Source organism: Scyliorhinus torazame, chromosome 24, assembly GCF_047496885.1.
Source record: "Scyliorhinus torazame isolate Kashiwa2021f chromosome 24, sScyTor2.1, whole genome shotgun sequence".
In the NCBI taxonomy this organism is placed as follows: Eukaryota; Metazoa; Chordata; class Chondrichthyes; order Carcharhiniformes; family Scyliorhinidae; genus Scyliorhinus; species Scyliorhinus torazame.
Window position 1 is genome coordinate 48851109 of NC_092730.1, and position 13594 is coordinate 48864702.

Genomic DNA, 13594 nt, shown 5'->3' on the forward strand with positions numbered 1-13594 from the left:
CAGATAAAGATTCATTCACCACCCAAATGTCTATATGCACCTCCCCCAACACACGCGCATGCCCACTGCCACTGAAAGTTTTGTCATGATTCTGATATGCAGACGTTTTAACGGAAACTAGCAAACAACATAATGATTTTGTCCACTCAATAACAATATCAGAGATTGATCATTACAGATTTAGTTCAACCTTCACAGAGATTTTCAGAGTATGAAAGATATTGAATGAATGACAGACTCTCATACAGTCCAAGAGACTCTCGCAAAGCGATTTAACTGAATCCCAAATACAGATAGTTGCAGAAGATATGTAACAAGCCGAAGAATGATTAGTATATTACAAATATGCAATGAATCTGACTCTGCCATATAGTGTCAGAGACTGAAAGATGCAGCAATTGTATTTCAAAATTGATCGCACTTAGCAGGGTGGTAGTGTCAAATAACCGGATGGTGCGAATCCTCAATGTGCAAATGGGACCTTGTCGCCACAATGACTGTGTAACGGTCACTCTGAACGTCAAGACTATGGGAGACAGAGCTCCACAGACTGACTCCTACTTTCCACAGACCACCACTGACTGAATCATGGTGAATACCAAGAGCTGAGTTATGTTGTCAACACTCACACAGAAATGGCACACAGAATAAAATGGCGAGATCGTGGAAAATGTGGACCGTTTTCCATGACCGGAAGCCACCACTGGAAAAAGGCAGATCCATCAGATAGGATTCGCCCTCACCTCCAATGTGTCAGCTCAGCCTTCAGCAGATTGAGAAAGAGAATACTTGAAGAGCAGCTTCATGACAGAATCGTTCGGAGTGACTATTGCACAGTGCTTACTCAGCAACGGCAAAGACTGGTCCCGTATGTGTTTTATTCTGTTTTCAGTGGAGGCCAACAAACCAAAAATACTCCAATTTACTCAATGATCCCAGTACGAAAAGCAAGGGACAAAAAATGTTTCTTTTGATTTTATTTCAACAACGAAACCAAATTGAAAAGGAATTAAAAAGCGCATTGAGCTGATACAATAGGCTTCGAGAAGCAATGGTTTGAGTGACGGCCGCTTGTCGGTTGGCTCGTTGGTCTAGGGGTATGATTCTCGCTTAGGGACTTCCGTTAACGGTAAAATGCGAGAGGTCCCGGGTTCAAATCTCGGACGAGCCCTGTTCATGTTTAATCAGTACGATCCATGTGGTGTCATTGACTGAATTCGGGAGCAGGTTTGAGCTCCAGAGAATGTGTCAGTACAGAACACGTGAAGAAACTAACGCGACATTTAAAGACCGTTTCACCATGGTGCAGGACTCTGAATTTATCCTCAGATATCAAGTAAAACAAACGAACGCTTGTGCATCCAGGTAGTTTGCTGAATGCAATGTTTGTCTGTAACCCCGATAAACCTTTGATTTATTTGCTGAATCTCTGCCTTTAAAATAATCAATGTCCCGCTTCCGCCGCCTTCTGAGGCAGAGTTCCAAAGTCGCACAACTCTCTGGGAGTGAGAAATTTCCACATCTCCATCCGAAAAGGGCGACATCCTTGTTTTTACCTGCCCAGTAGTTCTGGTCTCACCCACAAGCAGCGACATCCTTTCCACGTCCACCTTGCCAAGACCATTCAAAATCTGATGTACTTCAATCAAATCAACTGTCACTCTTCACATCTCCACTGGAAACAAGTGCAGTCTGTCTAACCTTTCCTCATTAGAAAACCCGCTCATTCCTGGACCAATCGAGGAAACTTCCTCTGAACCGTATTTACCTAAATAAGGAAACCAAAACTGCACAGAATTAGCGAAATGTGTAGCTCCTGGAATAAAAGGGACAGTAGCAATATGGATATAAATGTGGTTGAATAATCACAAACAGAATATAATGGCCAGTAGAGAATTTTCGGACTGGAAGAAGGTTTGTAGTGTTCGACATGGGTTCCTACTGGAATATTTGCTTTCCCTGGTATATAACAATGTGCTAGAACATGGTGTAGAGGGAACAGTTTCAACGTTTGATGATAGTACAAACTTGGACATTTTCTGAACTGATACGTGGACAGTCTAGAACTTCAAACGACGAAAGATGATTTTCAGTCTGGAGACGTGTGAGATGAATGGTTTAGACTAAAAACCAGACAGGGGTTGGTTTAGCACCCTGGGGTAAATCGCTGGCTTTTAAAGCAGACAAAAGCAGGCCAGCAGCACGGTTCAATTCCCGTACCAGCCTCCACGAACAGGCGCCGGAATGTGGCGACTATGGGCTTTTCACAGTAACTTCATTTGAAGCCTACTTGTGACAATAAGCGATTTTCATTCATTATGCATTTTCTAAGGGAATATAGAATCATAGAATTTACAGTGCAGAGGTGGCCATTCGTACCATGGAATCTGCACCGGCTCTTCAAATAGCACCCCACTGAAGCCCACGCGTCCACCCTTTCCCCGTATCCCAGCAACCCCATCTAACCTAAGGGTAATTTAGCATGGCCAATCCACCTATACTGCACATCTTTGGAGTGTGGTAGGAAACCGGAGACCCGGAGGAAACCCACGCAGACACAGGGAGAACACAGGCAGTGATCCAAGTGGGAATCGAACCTGCGACCCGGCGCTGTGAAGCCATAGTGCTAACCACTATTCTACCGTGCTGTCCCTGAATCTTGCTGAATACCAAGAGCTGAATTATGTTGTCAACACTCACATAGAAATGGCACACAGAATAAAATGGCGAGGTCGTGGAAAATGTGGACCGTTTTCCATGACCGGAAGCCACCACTGGAAAAAGGCAGATCCATCAGATAGGATTCGCCCTCACCTCCAATGTGTCAGCTCAGCCTTCAGCAGATTGAGAAAGAGAATACTTGAAAAGCAGCTTCATGACAGAATCGTTCGGAGTGACCATTGCACAGTGCTTACTCAGCACTCAGCAACGGCAAAGACTGGTCCCGTATGTGTTTTATTCTCTTCGCAGTGGAGGCCAACAAACCAAAAATAACCCAAGTTACCCATGGTCCCAGGACGAAAAGCAAGGGACAAAAATTGTTTATTTTGATTTCATTTCAACAACGAAACTGCGAGGGCAGCATGGCGGCACAGTGGTCAGCACGACTGCCTCACGGCGCCGAGGTCCCAGATTCGATCCCGGCTCTGGGTCACTGTCCGTGTGAAGTTTGCACATTCTCCCGTGTTTGCGTGGGTTTCGCCCCCAGAATCCAAAGATGTGCATGCTAGGTGGATTGGCCACGCTAAATTGCCCCTTAATTGGGAAAAAATAATTGGGTACTCTAAATTATTTTAAAACAAGGTGAAGACTGTGGATCCCGCTCCTGCTGTTTAATACAGATCACTCTAACTGGCACAGTGAGCAGAAAGAAATTCGTGTTGTTTGTGTGCATTTCACTCCAATTTAAAACGCTCCTGAATGAAAGTGTCCGTGTCACACGGCTCCCGTTCAGCCAGGAGATTGCACCAGTCCACAATAAATGTATTTATGCAATATGTTTCTGATGTTCTGTGTGTCATCACATTGGACTCTTACTCTGGTCTGAGACATTACCTTGTCCTTGTGCCCTGGATGCTGCCCTTTTCATCCTGTTTCATTAATAACTTTTTACTGGTAACAATTATGTAACTTACTTAGTGATTAAGTTATTCAGCCACTAGGAGTGTTTTAAGCTCATTTTGTAAACGGAACTTTGCGTGGCTCGTATTTTTGTCCCGTTTAACCCACCTACTTACTATTGTTTCAGACTGAGAACTTAGTTATTAATGTTGAAGATTGTCGTTTATTTAAACTAAGTTTCCACTCAAAACATATTGATGCTGGTTATTACATAAGGAACCCATGGGTGATGAAAACAATTGGTGAATTTTATTTGAGGAGTGTCCACTCCTTTTCTGCCCTGACCTGCGGTATCTAATTAAATAATTCACCACTGTGATGGGCAGGAACTGAATCTGGGTCAAATGCTGGGACAGTCACCACTATACCACCACCTGTCCCTGGGCAATGTTGCCCCCTCTGTATTTATAGAACGAATACACAAACAATGAAGCGGGTGAATGTATTAAATCAGGGATTCGATATTCTTGTAACCAATATGGCTGCAATGGGAATCTTTCATATTCCGATAGATCGGCTAAAGCTGGGTAGCTCAGTCAGAAATCAGATATCTGGGGATTTCAAGATGATTACTACAATGATAATATTTAACCATGTTAATGTTCTTTTGCTCCAATTGAAATGTGTTACGAATACAGAGTTACCGTGTTGTACAACTCGCGTTCAACCAGGGGATGGCAGCAGTGCGCAATAGTTTGGATATCATGTTTGTGTCCACAGATCTCGATAGGAATGGAGCTGCTGCTTCCCGGGGAGCTGCCAAGCAAGAGGCACAGATATTAACCAACTGCACCCGCTCCAAATAGATTCCCCAAAATATTGAACAAAACAAAAACAAGCACAAATCATATTTTAAGAAAGTATGACAGTGTCTCTGAAAACAAAATACCAACACCTCATAAAGAATCGGTTTGCCTCAACTAATTCAATATCAACCGTTTCAATATCAGCCTTAATTCCTTACCAGTTCTCAGACAGGCACCGACTGGTTAAAAGTCTCCTTAACTTTTCAAGGTCCGGCTCAATAAAATCAATCACAGGCCCATGATCTGCTTTCCTCCTGTTCTCAGACACATCCACTTTCTACAAGGGCGCACTAACTGGTTTTCAGAGTAAGAGTCAGACTGCAGTTACCTCGTTCTCTCTCGATCCCTTTACCTCAGAGCCACCTCACAACCAGGAATGGAACTTCTCACAGAGCCAAGAATGGAATAGTTGTCGATTCTTCCACTGATTCAGGACCGTCCATCACCAGGACGTGTTGGTCCAAAAGAGTTGGAATGAGATGGGGCTGAGTTTCGCTGTGTATCCAATCAGTCCCCGGAGAAGCACAAAAACAATGAGTGAGGGAGAGAGAAAGAAACAAAGAAACAGATAGAGAGACAAAGGAGAAACAAGAAAATATTTTTAAAATATGTTCCAGTTCTGGCACGATCTTTTTACCCCGAAATCCGTTCACCTGAATGAAACCAAACCACGTTTCCATTCGCTGCCGTTGCTGCTTCTCCTTCCGAACGTTGCAGGAAATGTTATTATTTACTGATTGTTGTTTTGGGTGTGAGTTCCTTATTCATCTGAATATTTCCTTCAGTCCCCCCCAAAAATGTTAAGTATCTGACAGAACTTGATTAACGTTCAAACCGCTTATTTACAAACAATCGGAAAAAGCATTAATTTTCGAGTCAGAGGCTTGTGCGGGGAGTTGAAGAAACAATTCGAATCACAGTCGCTGCGAGCAGGATTCGAACCTGCGCGGGGAAACCCCATTGGATTTCAAGTCCAACGCCTTAACCACTCGGCCATCGCAGCTGCGTTCAATGCGTCATTCATTAGTAATTTGGTCGATGGAATACATTCTAAAACCAGCCTGGAATCACTCCAGGAAGTTATTCCATTCAAGCGACCAATAGTCGGCCGGTGCAGACACGGTGGGCCGAATGGCCTCCTTCTGCACTGTAAATTCAATGATAATCTATGATTAATCTAGGACAAAGGTTCGGCACAACATCGTGGGCCGAAGGGCCTGTTCTGAATTTTCTATGTTCTAATCGTGTTTATGTGAGGAGGGGTTGAATCTTCGTGGAAAATGGCCATTGCATTTGGAGAGAAGCCTTGAGAGACTCGAAAATCTCAACTCCCGAAACGCACAATTCCACTGATTAAATAGTTTGTGTAACAATATTTACTCAGCTCCATAAACAAACCACTGACCACACAAATGATCGGGGCTCCCTTTGCATCTCATTGATGGTTTTCACCCAATTTGGCTGTTTCGGGAATGAAAGTAAAAATTTATCGCGTCTGGTAATTAGTATTTTTATATAAACTACACTAAACATATGAAACAATACTTAATAAATGATAATTAACGAATATTAATCAATATTTAAAAGTGTTCTGCAACGATTGGAAGTAAAAACCCATCCCATCAGGGCAGGATATGTTGGGAATGGACCGGAGTGAATCATTCCCAGACCATGTCCAACATGTTTCTCCTCAGCATGAAAACTCCCCGCGGAAAGACTGAAACAGACACTCATTTGATCACATCATGATAAACATCACTCACACCTTAACCATGAGGCCACTGATGAAGTCATGATGATTTCGAATTTCTCCTAAAATGCCAACTGAACCCACTGACTGGCAGAGTTACATTACCCACGTGATTGGCGAGGCGCATCCACAGACCGACTTGGCGAGTGGTGCAAACTGACATCACTGCTTCTGATCAGCTCCAGGACAGAGAGATAAATGTCACATTGTCCATTCATATTTCTGATTTATAATTGTGTGGGGAAACTGATGGGCTTTGGACGCAATTAAAAGTTGCTTCAAGTGAGATCAAATCAGCGGCTGGCTCGTTGGTCTGGGGAGACCTGTGCCACACAAAGCAACAGAGTCTGCAGATAGAGAATGAATCGAATATTTACATGACACACCAGAGAACACATAGGAGAACACTTCAGCAGTCAAGGGCATTGAGCCTCTGATCTGCGGGTAAGCGTTCTGCAAGGCGTCCTTCAGGACGCGCGACAATGAAAATCGCCGAACAGAAACTTCTAGCCAAGTTTGTGTACGGCCTCAACCGGGACCTTGGATTCATGTCGCATTTCATTTATCCCCCACCATCTGGCCTGGGCTTGCGAAATCCTACCAACTGTCCTGGTGTGAGCCAATTCACACCCCTTTAACGTGGGGTTACACCTATCTGGTTTAGCACAGGGCTAAATCGCTGGCTTTAAAAGCCGACCAAGTCAGATCAGAAGCACGGTTCAATTCTCGTACCAGCCTCCCCTAACAGGCGACGGAATGTGGCTTTTCACGGTAACTTAATTTGAAACCGACTTGTGACAATAAGCGATTTTCATTTCATCTCTGGACCTGTAAAGACTTAATTACCTGCAAATGCTGGTATTCAAAGCATTGTCTTGCATTTTTGACTTTGCCTATATATATATGTTTCCGGAACATACCTCTTCATTCACCTGAGGAACGAGCAGTGCTCCGAAAGCTAGCGTTTGAAACACACCTGTTGGACTTTAACCTGGTGTTGTAAGACTTGTTACTGGGCACAGCAGGGACTGACAGATAAAGATTCATTCACCACCCAAATGTCTATATGCACCTCCCCCAACACACGCGCATGCCCACTGCCACTGAAAGTCTTGTCATGATTCTGATATGCAGGCGTTTTAACGGAAACTAGCAAACAACATAATGATTTTATCCACTCAATAACGATATTAGAGATTGATCATTACAGATTTAGTTCAACCTTCACACAGATTTTCAGAGTATGAAAGATACTGAATGACAGACTCTCATACAGTCCCAGTGACTCTCGCAAAGCGACTTAACTGAATCCCAAAGACAGATTGTTGCAGAAGATATGTAACAATCCGAAGAATGATTGGTATATTACAAATATGGAATGAATCTGACTCTGCCATATAGTGTCAGGGACTGAAATGTGCAGCAATTGTATTTCAAAATTGATCGCACTTAGCAGGGTGGTAGTGTCAAATAACCGAATGGTGCGAATCCTCAATGTGCAAATGGGACCTTGTCGCCACAAGGACTGTGTAACGGTCACTCTGAACGTCAAGACTATGGGAGACAGAGCTCCACAGACTGACTCCTACTTTCCACAGACCACCACTGACTGAATCATGGTGAATACCAAGAGCTGAATTATGTTGTCAACACTCACATAGAAATGGCACACAGAATAAAATGGCGAGATCGTGGAAAATGTGGACCGTTTTCCATGACCGGAAGCCACCGCTGGAAAAAGGCAGATCCAGCAGATAGGATTTGCCCTCACCTCCAATGTGTCAGCTCAGCCTTCAGCAGATTGAGAAGGAGAATACTTGAAGAGTAGCTTCATGACAGAATCGTTCGGAGTGACTATTGCACAGTGTTTACTCAGCAACGGCAAAGACTGGTCCCGTATGTGTTTTATTCTCTTCGCAGTGGAGGCCAACAAACCAAAAATAACCCAAGTTACCCATGGTCCCAGTACGAAAAGCAAGGGACAAAAATTGTTAATTTTGATTTCATTTCAACAACGAAACTGCGAGGGCAGAGTAGCGGCACAGTGGTCAGCTCGACTGCCTCACGGCGCCGAGGTACCAGATTCGATCCCGGCTCTGGGTCACTGTCCGTGTGAAGTTTGCACATTCTCCCGTGTTTGCGTGGGTTTCGCCCCCAGAATCCAAAGATGTGCAAGCTAGGTGGATTGGCCACGCTAAATTGCCCCTTAATTGGGAAAAAATAATTGGGTACTCTAAATTATTTTAAAACAAGGCGAAGACTGCGGATCCCGCTCCTGCTGTTTAATACAGATCACTGTAACTGGCACAGTGAGCAGAAATAAATTCGTGTTGTTTGTGTGCATTTCACTCCAATTTAAAACGCTCCTGAATGAAAGTGTCTGTGTCACACGGCTCCCGATCAGCCAGGAGATGGCACCAGTCCACAATAAATGTATTTATGCAATATGTTTCTGATGTTCTGTGTGTCATTACATTGGACTCTAACACTGGTCTGAGACATTACCTTGTCCTTGTGCCCTGATGCTGCACTTTTCATCCTGTTTCAGTAATAACTTTTTACTGGTAACAATTATGTAACTTACTTAGTGATTAAGTTATTCAGGCACTAGGATTGTTTTAAGCTCATTTTGTAAACGGAAATTTGCGTGGCTCGTATTTTTGTCCCGTTTAACCCACCTATTTACTATTGTTGCAGACTGAGAACGTAGTTATTAATGTTGAAGATTGTCGTTTATTTAAACTAAGTTTCCACTCAAAACATATTGATGCTGGTTATTACTAAGGAACCCATGGGTGATGAAAACAATTGGTGAATTTTATTTGAGGAGTGTCCACTCCTTTTCTGCCCTGACCTGCGGTATCTAATTAAATAATTCACCACTGTGATGGGCAGGAACTGAATCTGGGTCAAATGCTGGGACAGTCACCACTATACCACCACCTGTCCCTGGGCAACGTTGCCCCCTCTGTATTTATAGAACGAATACACAAACAATGAAGCGGGTGAATGTATTAAATCAGGGATTCGATATTCTTGTAACCAATATGGCTGCAATGGGAATCTTTCATATTCCGATAGACCGGGTAGAGCTGGGTAGCTCAGTCAGAAATCAGATACCTGGGGATTTCAAGATGATTACTACAATGATAATATTTAACCATGTTAAGATATAGTTCGAGTACAATAGATGGGTCGTTTTTTGTACAGTGTGTGCAGGAGGGTTTCCTGAAACAATATGTTGACAGGCCAACAAGAGGCGAGGCCACGTTCGATTTGGTTTTGGGTAATGAACCAGGCCAGGTGTTGGATTTGGAGGTAGGAGAGCACTTTGGGAATGGACCGGAGTGAAACATTCCCAGACCATGTCCAACATGTTTCTCCTCAGTATGAAAACTCCCTGCGGAAAGACTGAAACAGACACTCATTTGATCACATCATGATTAATATCACTCACACCTTAACCATGAGGCCACTGATGAAGTCATGATGATTTCGAATTTCTCCTAAAATGCCAACTGAACCCACTGACTGGCAGAGTTACATTACCCACGTGATTGGCGAGGCGCATCCACAGACCGACTTGGCGAGTGGTGCAAACTGACATCACTGCTTCTGATCAGCTCCAGGACAGAGAGATAAATGTCACATTGTCCATTCATATTTCTGATTTATAATTGTGTGGGGAAACTGATGGGCTTTGGACGCAATTAAAAGTTGCTTCAAGTGAGATCAAATCAGCGGCTGGCTCGTTGGTCTGGGGAGACCTGTGCCACACAAAGCAACAGAGTCTGCAGATAGAGAATGAATCGAATATTTACATGACACACCAGAGAACACATAGGAGAACACTTCAGCAGTCAAGGGCATTGAGCCTCTGATCTGCGGGTAAGCGTTCTGCAAGGCGTCCTTCAGGACGCGCGACAAGGAAAATCGCCGAACAGAAACTTCTAGCCATGTTCCGCATACATGAGTACGGCCTCAACCGGGACCTTGGATTCATGTCGCATTTCATTTATCCCCCACCATCTGGCCTGGGCTTGCGAAATCCTACCAACTGTCCTGGTGTGAGCCAATTCACACCCCTTTAACGTGGGGTTACCCCTATCTGATTTAGCACAGGGCTAAATCGCTGGCTTTAAAAGCCGACCAAGTCAGATCAGAAGCACGGTTCAATTCTCGCACCAGCCTCCCCTAACAGGCGACGGAATGTGGCTTTTCACGGTAACTTAATTTGAAACCGACTTGTGACAATAAGCGATTTTCATTTCTTCTCTGGACCTGTAAAGACTTAATTACCTGCAAATGCTGGTATTCAAAGCATTGTCTTGCATTTTTGACTTTGCCTATATATATATGTTTCCGGAACATACCTCTTCATTCACCTGAGGAACGAGCAGTGCTCCGAAAGCTAGCGTTTGAAACACACCTGTTGGACTTTAACCTGGTGTTGTAAGACTTGTTACTGGGCACAGCAGGGACTGACAGATAAAGATTCATTCACCACCCAAATGTCTATATGCATCTCCCCCAACACACGCGCATGCCCACTGCCACTGAAAGTTTTGTCATGATTCTGATATGCAGACGTTTTAACGGAAACTAGCAAACAACATAATGATTTTGTCCACTCAATAACGATATTAGAGATTGATCATTACAGATTTAGTTCAACCTTCACACAGATTTTCAGAGTATGAAAGATACTGAATGACAGACTCTCATACAGTCCCAGAGACTCTCGCAAAGCGACTTAACTGAATCCCAAAGACAGATTGTTGCAGAAGATATGTAACAATCCGAAGAATGATTAGAATATTACAAATATGGAATGAATCTGACTCTGCCATATAGTGTCAGGGACTGAAATGTGCAGCAATTGTATTTCAAAATTGATCGCACTTAGCAGGGTGGTAGTGTCAAATAACCGAATGGTGCGAATCCTCAATGTGCAAATGGGACCTTGTCGCCACAATGACTGTGTAACGGTCACTCTGAACGTCAATACTATGGGAGACAGAGCTCCACAGACTGACTCCTACTTTCCACAGACCACCACTGACTGAATCATGGTGAATATCAAGAGCTGAGTTATGTTGTCAACACTCACATAGAAATGGTACACAGAATAAAATGGCGGGATCGTGGAAAATGTGGACCGTTTTCCATGACCGGAAGCCACCACTGGAAAAAGGCAGATCCATCAGATAGGATTCGCCCTCACCTCCAATGTGTCAGCTCAGCCTTCAGCAGATTGAGAAAGAGAATACTTGAAGAGCAGCTTCATGACAGAATCGTTCGGAGTGACGATTGCACAGTGCTTACTCAGCAACGGCAAAGACTGGTCCCGTATGTGTTTTATTCTGATTTCAGTGGAGGCCAACAAACCAAAAATACTCCAATTTACTCAATGATCCCAGTACGAAAAGCAAGGGACAAAAAATGTTTCTTTTGATTTTATTTCAACAACGAAACCAAATTGAAAAGGAATTAAAAAGCGCATTGAGCTGATACAATAGGCTTCGAGAAGCAATGGTTTGAGTGACGGCTGCTTGTCGGTTGGCTCGTTGGTCTAGGGGTATGATTCTCGCTTAGGGACTTCTGTTAACGGTAAAATGCGAGAGGTCCCGGGTTCAAATCCCGGACGAGCCCTGTTCATGTTTAATCAGTACGATCCATGTGGTGTCATTGACTGAATTCGGGAGCAGGTTTGAGCTCCAGAGAATGTGTCAGTACAGAACATGTGAAGAAACTAACGCGGCATTTAAAGACCGTTTCACCATGGTGCAGGACTCTGAATTTATCCTCAGATATCAAGTAAAACAAACGAACGCTTGTGCATCCAGGTAGTTTGCTGAATGCAATGTTTGTATGTAACCCCGATAAACCTTTGATTTATTTGCTGAATCTCTGCCTTTAAAATAATCAATGTCCCGCTTCCGCCGCCTTCTGAGGCAGAGTTCCAAAGTCGCACAACTCTCTGGGAGTGAGAAATTTCCACATCTCCATCCTTGTTTTTAACTGCCCAGTAGTTCTGGTCTCACCCTCAAGCAGAGACATCCTTTCCACGTCCACCTTGCCAAGACCATTCAAGATCTGATGTACTTCAATCAAATCAACTGTCACTCTTCACATCTCCATTGGAAACAAGTGCAGTCTGTCGAAACCTTCCTCATTAGAAAACCCGCTCATTCCTGGACCAATCGAGGAAACTTCCTCTGAACCGTATTTACCTAAATAAGGAAACCAAAACTGCACAGAATTAGCGAAATGTGTAGCTCCTGGAATAAAAGGGACAGTAGCAATATGGATATAAATGTGGTTGAATAATCAGAAACAGAATATAATGGCCATTATAGACTTTTCGGACTGGAAGAAGGTTTGTAGTGTTCGACATGGGTTCCTACTGGAATATTTGCTTTCCCTGGTATATAACAATGTGCTAGAACATGGTGTAGAGGGAACAGTTTCAAAGTTTGATGATGGTACAAACTTGGACATTTTCTGAACTGATACGTGGACAGTCTAGAACTTCAAACGACGAAAGATGATTTTCAGTCTGGAGACGTGTGAGATGAATGGTTTAGACTAAAAACCAGACAGGGGTTGGTTTAGCACCCTGGGGTAAATCGCTGGCTTTTAAAGCAGACAAAAGCAGGCCAGCAGCACGGTTCAATTCCCGTACCAGCCTCCACGAACAGGCGCCGGAATGTGGCGACTATGGGCTTTTCACAGTAACTTCATTTGAAGCCTACTTGTGACAATAAGCGATTTTCATTCATTATGCATTTTCTAAGGGAATATAGAATCATAGAATTTACAGTGCAGAGGTGGCCATTCGTACCATGGAATCTACACCGGCTCTTCAAATAGCACCCCACTGAAGCCCACGCGTCCACCCTTTCCACGTATCCCAGCAACCCCATCTAACCTAAGGGTAATTTAGCATGGCCAATCCACCTATACTGCACATCTTTGGAGTGTGGTAGGAAACCGGAGACCCGGAGGAAACCCACGCAGACACAGGGAGAACACAGGCAGTGATCCAAGTGGGAATCGAACCTGAGACCCGGCGCTGTGAAGCCATAGTGCTAACCACTATTCTACCGTGCTGTCCCTGAATCATGCTGAATACCAAGAGCTGAATTATGTTGTCAACACTCACATAGAAATGGCACACAGAATAAAATGGCGAGGTCGTGGAAAATGTGGACCGTTTTCCATGACCGGAAGCCACCACTGGAAAAAGGCAGATCCATCAGATAGGATTCGCCCTCACCTCCAATGTGTCAGCTCAGCCTTCAGCAGATTGAGAAAGAGAATACTTGAAAAGCAGCTTCATGACAGAATCGTTCGGAGTGACCATTGCACAGTGCTTACTCAGCACTCAGCAACGGCAAAGACTGGTCCCGTATGT

The 13594-nt window shown here is 43.9% G+C and overlaps 3 non-coding genes across 3 annotated transcripts; 2 read left to right on the forward strand and 1 right to left on the reverse strand.

The window, feature by feature from the left end:
* Positions 1-1080: 1080 nt before the first annotated feature.
* On the forward strand, positions 1081-1171 carry trnap-agg (transfer RNA proline (anticodon AGG)). Its single transcript is given in 2 exon segments — positions 1081-1116; positions 1136-1171. It is a non-coding gene; the product is annotated as a tRNA-Pro (tRNA).
* Positions 1172-5348: 4177 nt separating this feature from the next.
* On the reverse strand, positions 5349-5430 carry trnas-uga (transfer RNA serine (anticodon UGA)). Its single transcript has one exon. It is a non-coding gene; the product is annotated as a tRNA-Ser (tRNA).
* A 6308-nt stretch (positions 5431-11738) lies between these two features.
* On the forward strand, positions 11739-11829 carry trnap-agg (transfer RNA proline (anticodon AGG)). Its single transcript is given in 2 exon segments — positions 11739-11774; positions 11794-11829. It is a non-coding gene; the product is annotated as a tRNA-Pro (tRNA).
* Positions 11830-13594: the final 1765 nt, after the last annotated feature.